The following is a 10,566-nucleotide window of genomic DNA, read 5'->3' on the forward strand; positions in this document are numbered from 1 at the left end:
CATTTGACACTCTTTAACAGATGTTGTGACAACTGGCCATGAGAAGTGACTGTACACGCTGGTAGAGTATGGGGTTAACTGTCCCATAGCTGTGGCTTGTTTCCCAAAACAGTCCCTGGGAACCCATGAAAGGAGAAAACAGGCTCCAATGTTTCCCTCTCCCACGGGAAGTGAATTATCTTATCTAAGCAGCTGCAATATGTCAAATCCCCTTCCAAGTAAATGTTCCCAGCCGCTCCAGAAGCCGCCCCACATACATGAAGAATGGGGGACTGCTGTGATTAACTAGCAGAGAAGGTTTTCTGGAACGGATCTCTTGCCCCTTTAATCACCAAGCAAATTTCATAATATCTGGTGAATCGGCGGGTTACACATTATGGGAGACGGGGCGTTATATATCACCAAGGGCATACAGACCATGTGACCCGAAAAACTCTCATGTGACGCTGATAAATAGAAATTCTCTGGAATAATATTGTTTTTAACAATTTAAGTTATAATTATTTTTTTTTCCAACTTGGGAATGTTAATGAACTTGTTAAAGGGTTTTGTCATCTAGATGGCCACTAACTACTCATATGTTCTATGACCTCAAGGGAGAAGGCTCCTGTCTATGAGGTAGAGCAGATAGCAGCTTTGACATTAGAGAAAAGTTTGATAACTCAGGACTTCGGGTTTATGCACATGGAGTAATTCTCGCGGAAAGCTCTGTGCGGAATCCGCTGCTCCCACCCCCCACCCCCTGCACTCCCACTTGAAGTTCCGCTCGTCACATAAACTCACTCCAGAACTGACATGGAATTTTTTTTCGGTGGACAGCGGAATCTGCCCGACCATAGAATGGAGTCTATGAAGTCAACAGAGAGGGAAGCGGGGACGCACGAGGACGAGCGCTGGATTCAGCACGTTTTCCACGAGAATTACTTAGTGTGTATATACCCTTAGGCTATGTTCAGACAACGTAAGTTCAGTAATAATCACGCCGTTGTTGTCCATTTTCAACAACAGCTGTGAGTACTACGGCTAAGAGAATCCTGACCGGAGTGTACACACATATTATACACTCCAGCTGGGATCCCTAGCGGAGCCGCAAAAAAACTGACACCTGTCAGCGCACACAATAAAGAGCACGGCTCCGGCCGCAAGCTCCATTGTGTGCAGTGGGGAATTCAGATGTGGGCGCACACTAATGCCCCCCCATCCGAATTTAGCAGCAGTGAAGATCATCTGTCGGGTACTGCAGTACTGGCTGGGATGATCTTCTCTGATATCGGCCAGACGGTGTCTTACGCCATGTGAACATGGCCTTAATCGGGAATCAGCAAACCTTTCTATAATATTACTTTACTGAAAGAGTAGTACATGCTTGCAACAAACTTCTAGCAGATGTGGTAGGTAAATCTGCAGTAACTGAATGTAAACCTGCCTGGGATCAACATATATCCAGTGGCGTAGCTACCATAAAGGCAGGGTAGGCAGTTGCTATGGGGCGCGTGCAGGAGGGGGGCCTGGGGCAGAAGGTAAGAGCGTGTGTCCTTCTGCTTAACCCCTTATGTACTACAGTGTGGAAGTGACCCAATGTGTACTTACATGCTGCAACACAAAAAAAGGTTAACAAGCAGAAGACAGAGATCTCTGCTTCACTTTTCTGATAACCTCTGACCTCTGTTCTCCAGCTGCACAATAAAGTCGGAAAATGTGCAAAAAGGAAAGGAAACTTGGGGTCACTTACACACTGCAGTACATAAGGGGTTAAGCAGAAGGTAGTCTGCTCTTGCACCTATGTATTTATGTATTTAACCATAAGGGCTGATAATGGGCCTTATAGGTAAAAACAGTGGACTGTCATAGCAAGCAGCCATTGGCTCTCTGCTCTGCCAGTCACTCTTGTGGCTGCAGCCAAGATTCTGCCTTTGGCCGCAAGAGATTTTATTTTTTGGCCACATCACAGAGCCTACACTGATTATATATATATATATATATATATATATATATATATATATATATATATACACACACTACAGTTCAAAAGTTTGGGGTCACCCAAACAATTTTGTGTTTTCCATGAAAAGTCACACTTATTCACCACCATAGGTTGTGAAATGAATAGAAAATAGAGCCAAGACATTGACAAGGTTAGAAATAAGGATTTGTATTTGAAATAACATTGTTTTTTGCTTTCGTCAAAGAATCCGCCTTTTGCAGCAATTCCAGCATTGCACACCTTTGGCATTCTAGCTATTAATCTGTTGAGGTAAGCTGGAGAAATTGCCCCCCACGCTTCTAGAAGTAGCTCCCACAAGTTGGATTGGTTGGATGGGCACTTCTGGCGTACCATACGGTCAAGCTGCTCCCACAACAGCTCAATGGGGTTCAGATCTGGTGACTGTGCGGGCCACTCCATTACCGATAGAATACCAGCTGCTGCTTCTGCTGTAAATAGTTCTTGCACAATTTGGAGGTGTGTTTAGGGTCATTGTCCTGTTGTAGGATGAAATTGGCTCCAATCAAGCGCTGTCCACTGGCTATGGCATGGCGTTGCAAAATTGAGTGATAGCCTTCCTTATTCAGCATCCCTTTTACCCTGTACAAATCTCCCACCTTACCAGCACCAAAGCAACCCCAGACCATCACATTACCTCCACCATGCTTAACAGATGGCGTCAGGCATTCTTCCAGCATCTTTTCATTTGTTCTGCGTCTCACAAACGTTCTTCTTTGTGATCCAAACCCCTCAAACTTGGATTCATCCGTCCACAACACTATTTACAGTCTTCCTCTGTCCAATGTCTGTGTTCTTTTGCCCATCTTAATCTTTTTCTTTTATTGGCCAGTCTCAGATATGGCTTTTTCTTTGCCACTCTGCCCTGAAGCCCAAAATCCCGCAGCCGCCTCTTCACTGTAGATGTTGACACTGGTGTTTTGCAGGTACTATTTAATGAAGATGCCAGTTGGGGACCTGTGAGGCGTCTGTTTCTCAAACTAGAGACTCTAATGTGCTTATCTTCTTGCTTAGTTGTGCAACACGGCCTCCCACTTCTTTTTCTACTCTGGTTAGAGCCTGTTTGTGCTGTCCTCTGAAGGAAGTAGTACACACCGCTGTAGGAAATCTTCAATTTCTTAGCAATTTCTCGCATGGAATAGCCTTCATTTCTAAGAACAAGAATAGACTGTCGAGTTTCAGATGAAAGTTCTCTTTTTCTGGCCATTTTGAGTGTTTAATTGACCCCACAAATGTGATGCTCCAGAAACACAATCTGCTGAAAGGAAGGTCAGTTTTGTAGCTTCTGTAATGAGCTAGACTGTTTTCAGATGTGTGAACATGATTGCACAAGGGTTTTCTAATCATTAATTAGCCTTCTGAGCCAATGAGCAAACACATTGTACCATTAGAAGACTGGAGTGATAGTTGCTGGAAATGGGCCTCTATACACCTATGTAGATATTGCACCAAAAACCAGACATTTGCAGCTAGAATAGTCATTTACCACATTAGCAATGTATAGAGTGTATTTGTTTAAAGTTAGGACTAGTTTAAAGTTCTGTTCATTGAAAAGTACAGTGCTTTTCCTTCAAAAATAAGGACATTTCAATGTGACCCCAAACTTTTGAACGGTAGTGTATATATGCTCAGTGCTTTGTGTTGTGCGTAGGGGAGGCCCAGTAAATCCTAGATACGCCCCTGCATTTATCTATCCTAATATCATATAAACAAGGAAATAATATAAGGGCGGACTAGATGGGCCAGGTGGTCTTTTTTCCACAGTCTTCTATGTTTTTATAGGAGCCTAGTAGAAGATATCAGGAGAAAGAATGATTAGGCATGTAAAAAAGTCAATGCCTGATGATCCCTTTGTTCTCTAAGATTAGAGATGAGCGAATTTACAGTGATAATAAAGTGAAAAGCTTTGCTTCGTTATTACTGTACATTTGCTTATCTCCATCTAAGATAATAATTCACCACCAGAGCTGTCAGGCAGCAGCCAACTCCCCTATATCCATTGTAAACATGCAATTGAACTATTGAACAGGGGCCCAGATTGGATAACTACAGGAGGACTAAGGTTAGGGAGAAAAGAAAGAAGGTGGTAGAAAACAAGAGAACACAAAGGTAACTTGGGAGACCAGGATTTTCTGGTTGTATGCAATATTTTATATCTATCTATCTAATCTATCTTATCTATCTCCTATCTATCTAATCTATCTTATCTATCTTATCTATCTAATCTATTTTATCTATCTCCTATCTATCTAATCTATCTTATCTATCTCCTATCTATCTAATCTATTTTATCTATCTAATCTATCTTATCTATCTAATCTATTTTATCTATCTCATATCTATCTTATCTATCTCCTATCTATCTCCTATCTATCTATCATACAATTCCCCATGAACATCATTTCTGTCAGTATATGGAAGCCTCTTTTTTTACCAAGCTAGTTGTGCTCTCAACTGTGAAATGTTTTAATAGTATCCAGTCTATACAATCCTCTGTGAGAAGATTCATTTCGCCCACAGAGCATTGCCAAACTGGATACAATTCAATCCACCGGTCCGTATGATTTTTTTTCTGCCCATTTATTATATATTAAAAATATGTCAAACTCTGAAAGGTGGTATCGGCGGCGATTTATTGGGACCAGTGTATATTTATTTGCAACCATGGACACAGCAACCCCCTTATCCACAGAATAGGACATGGGCGATCTAGAGGACAGGACTGTCTGACATGACTGACACTCCATTCATAGCTACATTACAGGCGCTCTGACCCCACAACAACCAAAACAATCCAGGATCTGGGTAAAGAATCCTGCTTGCTATTAGCCATCCCAGGCTTGTCATTGCATCACACCCATTTATACTGTAGCTGCATAAGTAGCAGCAAATGAATGGCACGTTGCCAGCGTCTCCTCATTTTGTGGCGCAGGTTGCCATGGTAACTCTCTATACATTCTAGGTTTTGCATATGACATTCTCCACTGGAACAATGTATTGTCGCAGAATGATATTTGCTGAATAAAGCGACATCACTGCTCCATATCGTACAGAGGTATAATGGGGCTCCTATGGGAGTGCATAAGGATTTACCATTCTATTTGCTAACAGATCCCGGCCATGTTTGTGGTCAGTATTGGATCTGACTCTATTAAAGAGAAGTGGGAAACGATCTTAGTCTAATGCATGTAACAGCATTGAGTAAACTGGTAGCAGAGAGGATGAGCTTGACTAGGACAACTTTTTTTTTTTTTCCCCCTTGGGGGGGGGGGGGGGGGAGGGATTGTGCAGCCAAAGATGGCGGTGTCACTATGCAGTGCCTAATATACGACAAGCATTGTCTTATATCAGAAATAATAGCAATGGGAAAAATTACGGTTGTTTTACATACAGCGATATTAGCTTTCATCTAGTTGGGGCCATATTGCTCGTCACTTTTAGGGTATAAACCCACACACCGTATATGCAGCGTATTTACTGCTGCGATACGCAGCAAACTCGCAGCAAAATCGCAGCAAAATCGCAGCAGATTAGATCTAAATAACTGAACACAGCATCAAATCTGTACCAACAAATCTGCTGCATATTTGTTGCATATCTGCTGCATATACGGTGTGTGGGTTTATACCCTAAGTGGCTTCTTCTAGGCCTAGAAGAAAAATCAGGGAACAAAAGCTTTCTTTCTTTGCCCTGTTGGGATACGATCCGACAAAGAAAAGCCATATATAAGGATAAGAGATGAGCGAACCGGGTTCGGGTTCGAGTCCATCCGAACCCAAACGTTGGCCATTTGATTAGCTGGGGCTGCTGAACTTGGATAAAGCTCTAAGGTTGTCTGGAAAACATGGATCCAGCCAATGACTATATCCATGATTTCCACATAGCCTTAGGGCTTTATCCAACTTCAGCAGCCACCGCTAATCAAATGCTGAAAGTTCGGGTTCGGATGGACTCGAGCATGCTCCAGGTTCGCTCATCTCTGATAAGGATATAAAACACAATCAATACTAGTATGAGGTTATCCTCAACGCAAGTGTCCCCGTCCTATAGAGTGTTATCAGGAATACAGCAATGATGCTTGTTGTCTCAAAACCGCTGAAACTGGAAGGTCTGCTTTGTTTTACAGCCCTCCATATCTAAATGGATATAATAACATATACAAAACAATACACTTTAAACGAGGGAAATGGAGGCTCGGAGATCAGATTAGGAGGGGCAAAAGAGGGGAACTTATGTTGACACACGGGGGGGGGGAGCACACTGAGGAAGGTGAAGTAAGGCCAAGGCAAAGCGTGGTGGGAGACGGAAAGCTTTATAAATGTGAAAGGAAATGCTGGATTAACACAACTGTATTGGAGAAACAGTTAAAGCAGACACCTGGGTTGGAAGGAGAAGGGGGAAAAAAAGCATTAATGAAAGTTGTTAAAATCAGACATGTACCATATGCAATAACCAACGATTCTATACTGTTCTTCTCCCCCATCAAGCTGGTCACCTCCTCTCTGAATTACAGCTGTGCAGTTGGTATCTAATGTTGCACACACTATCCCACAATTATCCTTGCCTCCTAAGGGTATATGCACACAGAGTAATTCTCGCGGTAAACTCCATGCGGAATCTACAACTCGCTCCCGCCCGTCACATAGGCTCCGTTATATGCTCAGGGAGATTCCATCGTCCGCCCAAATGACATGTCAATTCTTTGGGCGGATGGCGGAATCCGCCCGATCATAGAATGGAGTCTGTGGGAGCGCGTGGCCACGAGCGACGGATTCCACGCAGAGTTTTCCTGCGAGAATTACTCTGTGTGCATATACCCTAATGCAGAAGAAACCAACTACCAATACTTTCAGGACAGACCAGGAGATTGCAGCTAAACTGAGCATGTGTGACCACCATAAGGTGGTCGTAACCAAGAGTATTACACACTGTAAGATCAGGAGTGAAATTAAAGAGAAGCAGTAAAATAAATATTTCTTTATAGGTTTTCTGTGTTTAGCATCCACTCTGTTAAAGGAGTTACCTTAGGCTGGAAACACACAGCAGTTTCTTTGGAAAAAACAGAAGTTTATCCAACAGAAAAGTACAGGTCTTTCCCTTATATTTTAATCCTATTTAAATCCATTTCTGGTTTTGCCAAAACTGCAAGGTGTGTTTCCAGCCTAAGGCTGTGTTCACACACAATATTTTAGTCAGTATTTTCCAACCAAAACCAGGAGTGGATTGAAAACATAGAAAGGCTATGTTCACACACTGATAAAATTTAGTGCATGACTGCCATTTAATGCCAAATAATGGCCGTTATTTCAAATCGTCCGTTGTTTTAAAATAACAGCTGTTATTTGCCATTAAATGAGGGCCAGCCACTAAATTAACTGTGTGAACATAGCCTTTCTGTGTTTTCAATCCACTCCTGGTTTTAGTTAAAAAATACTGATCAAAATATTGTGTGTGAACATAGCCTTAGGGCCCTATTACACCAAAAGATGTGTGACAGACTATCTGACAGATTTTTTCAGCCAAAGTCAGGAACGGACTATAAACAGAGAACAGGTCATAAAGATAAGACTGAGATTTCTCCTCTTTTCAAATCCTTTCCTGGCTTTGGCTGAAAAAAACTGTAAGATAATCTGTCAGACATCTTTGGTGTAATAGGGCCTTTAGGCTGTATTCACACATTGCATTTTCATTGTGTTACTGAATCACCTAATTGGAGTAATTAACCATTTTATTACCAACCAGCCCCTCTTCATTACATTACTGCAATAAAACTCCAGTGTGTGTGAACATGCCCTTAAAGTTAAAATCACTTACTGTATATACTGGATAGGGGATAAATATCTGATCACTGCAACGTGGGTCCTTTGTCCCTTGAGTAAATAGAGTCCCAGTACACTTTTTGGCACTGCACTATTCACTTGCTAAGGTATTTCCAAAAATAGCCAAGTACAGCACTCTGCTGTCATCTTCAATAGCGAGTGAATGGAGCTGCAGCACACCCGCTTGACCACCTGTCCATTCATATGGGAGACAAGGGACCCCATTCTTGTGATCAGGGGCATCCCAATGACCAGCTACTTATCGCTCATTCTGTGGATAGTTGATATCTTAGGATAACCCCTTTAAACGGAAATAATGAAGACTGATATAAACAGCTTTCTTAGAGGAGATACCCAAATACAAAATGTATGTACGATCCTCACTATTCATAATCGTAGATAGAGGGGATAGGTGTAGATATTGCTGTTACATTACTGTACTTGTTATAGCGCCCCTTGCTTATCTTTTATCGCCTCTCAAGACACTCGCAACTCCTAGTGCGCTACTACAAGATGATTGATTCCACTACTGAGCATGTGTGAATAGATAATAAGTAATCTCCTTCCCCCAGTTCTCAGCTACTGCTTTCTGCTGAGGGGACACAAAAAAAAAATAAAAAAAAATGTGTGCTTTTCTCTCTGTCTCCCCCTTCTCCCTCCTCCCCTCTGAACTGCCAGATATAAAAAAAAAACAAGTTACTGGCAGGTCTACTCTGCAACTTTGTAGCTTCTTTGTAATGATGAACTTGATGTGAATTACAAAGTTGCAGATAGGGACTTGTTTACATCAGCCGTCTCAGAAGGGGGGGCAAAGAGAAAAGCTCACACACAGTTTTTTGTATCTTCAGCAGAAAGCAGCTCAGAACTGAGGGAAGGAGACTAAACAGATAATAACAAGTATGGAAGGAATTAATAGTTTTATCATGGGCAGCAGCATATGAAACGTTGTGTTAGAGTGGAATACCCCTTTAAGAAACTGTTGTAGATAGATTCTCGGATATAGGAAACATATGTTCACCAAGAATCACTGGAACAGGCCCCTATAGTTTATGTTGCATTTCGATGCCTTCACTGTGGACGAGTTTGTCTGAAAGATCGGACACATCCATGCATTACAAGGTTAGCTCTGTGTAAGGGTGAATTTACACGTATGTTTAAAGGGAACCTGTCACCAAGACAATGCCATCTAATCTGCAGACATCATGTTAGAGAGCAGTAAGAACTGAGCAGATTGATATATAACTTTGTTAGAGAAAATTTAATATAAATTGTAACATGTTGATTGAAATCTCTGCTCATTATGCGTTTAGGAGTCCAGTGGGCGGTGTCACTTAATGGACTGGACTCCTTAGAATGGAAACAGACATTTTAATCAATAAGTTACAAGATACTATGGGGGAGATTTATCAAACATGGTGTAAAGTGAAACTGGCTCAGTTGCCCCTAGAAACCAATCAGATTCCACCTTTCATTTTCCAAAGAGTGTGAGGAATGAAAGGTGGAATCTGATTGGTTGCTAGGGGCAACTGGGCCAGTTTCACTTTACACCATGTTTGATAAATTTCCCCCTTATATCTTTACTCAAAGATATATATCAGTTAAGCTCCTTGTGCTCTTTAACTTGATGCCAATAGCTTAGGTAGCATTTTTATGGTGGCCGGGTCCCTTTAAGCCATTGGACATTCACTGGTCCTTACAATGCTCTTGTTACCTTTAAAATGTTGATGGAATGGTGTTAAACCCCCATATTATAAAGTGACACCTAGGTTGTAAAAAGCTACACATTATAATGTACTACTGAGCATACTTGCCTTTAACTTTAGTGCTCACATTTGTTGCACAGCCCTTTGAAGTTAACAAAGTTTTAGCTGACCTGAAGCACATGGAAGGGTTTGTACTCGGCTCCTTCTTCTGTGCCGCCATAATGTATTATACAATGAATATGCTATACTCTATCTGTAGATGTCTATATTGTAATTAATATTTGGTGAAAAACAATGAAATATTACCGGAACCAAAAAAAAAGTGTGAAGAATTGTTTAAATTCCATTTTTATTTTCTCAATATAAAAATACTTATTTACAGCAAATAAATATATTTCAAAACAGACAAATAAATTACACAGTGAACTACAGAATGAGCAGGACAAGGGACGGAGAGAGCGTGAGAACAGAGGATCCTATTTACAGACGAGAATGGAAAAAAGAAGATATTTTTAGCGTGCAGACCCCAAGGAGGTTTGGTATTAAAAACAGTGAATAGAATATGTATATACAGCACAACTCTCTCATCCCTCCCCCTCGGCCACTCGCAGACACGTGAGGGTTAAAAAAGAAAATATATTTAAAAAATAAAAAATAAATCAGCATTTGGCAGCAGGGAAACTGAACCCACACAAGTACTGGCCTTGTGTATGGATTTCTGAAATGTTCTCAGAGGAATGATTGAAAGGCTGGGCTTATGGAACGCTATGGACACTTTAAGAGTTAAAGCCAAAAAAAAAAATTAAAAAATAAAAAAATCTAAATTTCTAGAAGGATTGTCCCAGCTTCCAGAACGATGATGTAAAATAGAGCATATAACTTAATACATCCTCACATTCATATTCATGCATCTAAAAACAAAGTCATTTACACGAACACTCAGCAACCAGGCTGGGCTGCATCACTATTACGTGATCGAAGCAGTCATTCTGCATGTGACCCATGTGGGGAGGAAGGGGTTAAATAGGCAAGGTTGGGGCAC

The sequence above is a fragment of the Dendropsophus ebraccatus genome, chromosome 1 (genome assembly GCF_027789765.1).
Source record: "Dendropsophus ebraccatus isolate aDenEbr1 chromosome 1, aDenEbr1.pat, whole genome shotgun sequence".
Classification (NCBI taxonomy): Eukaryota; Metazoa; Chordata; class Amphibia; order Anura; family Hylidae; genus Dendropsophus; species Dendropsophus ebraccatus.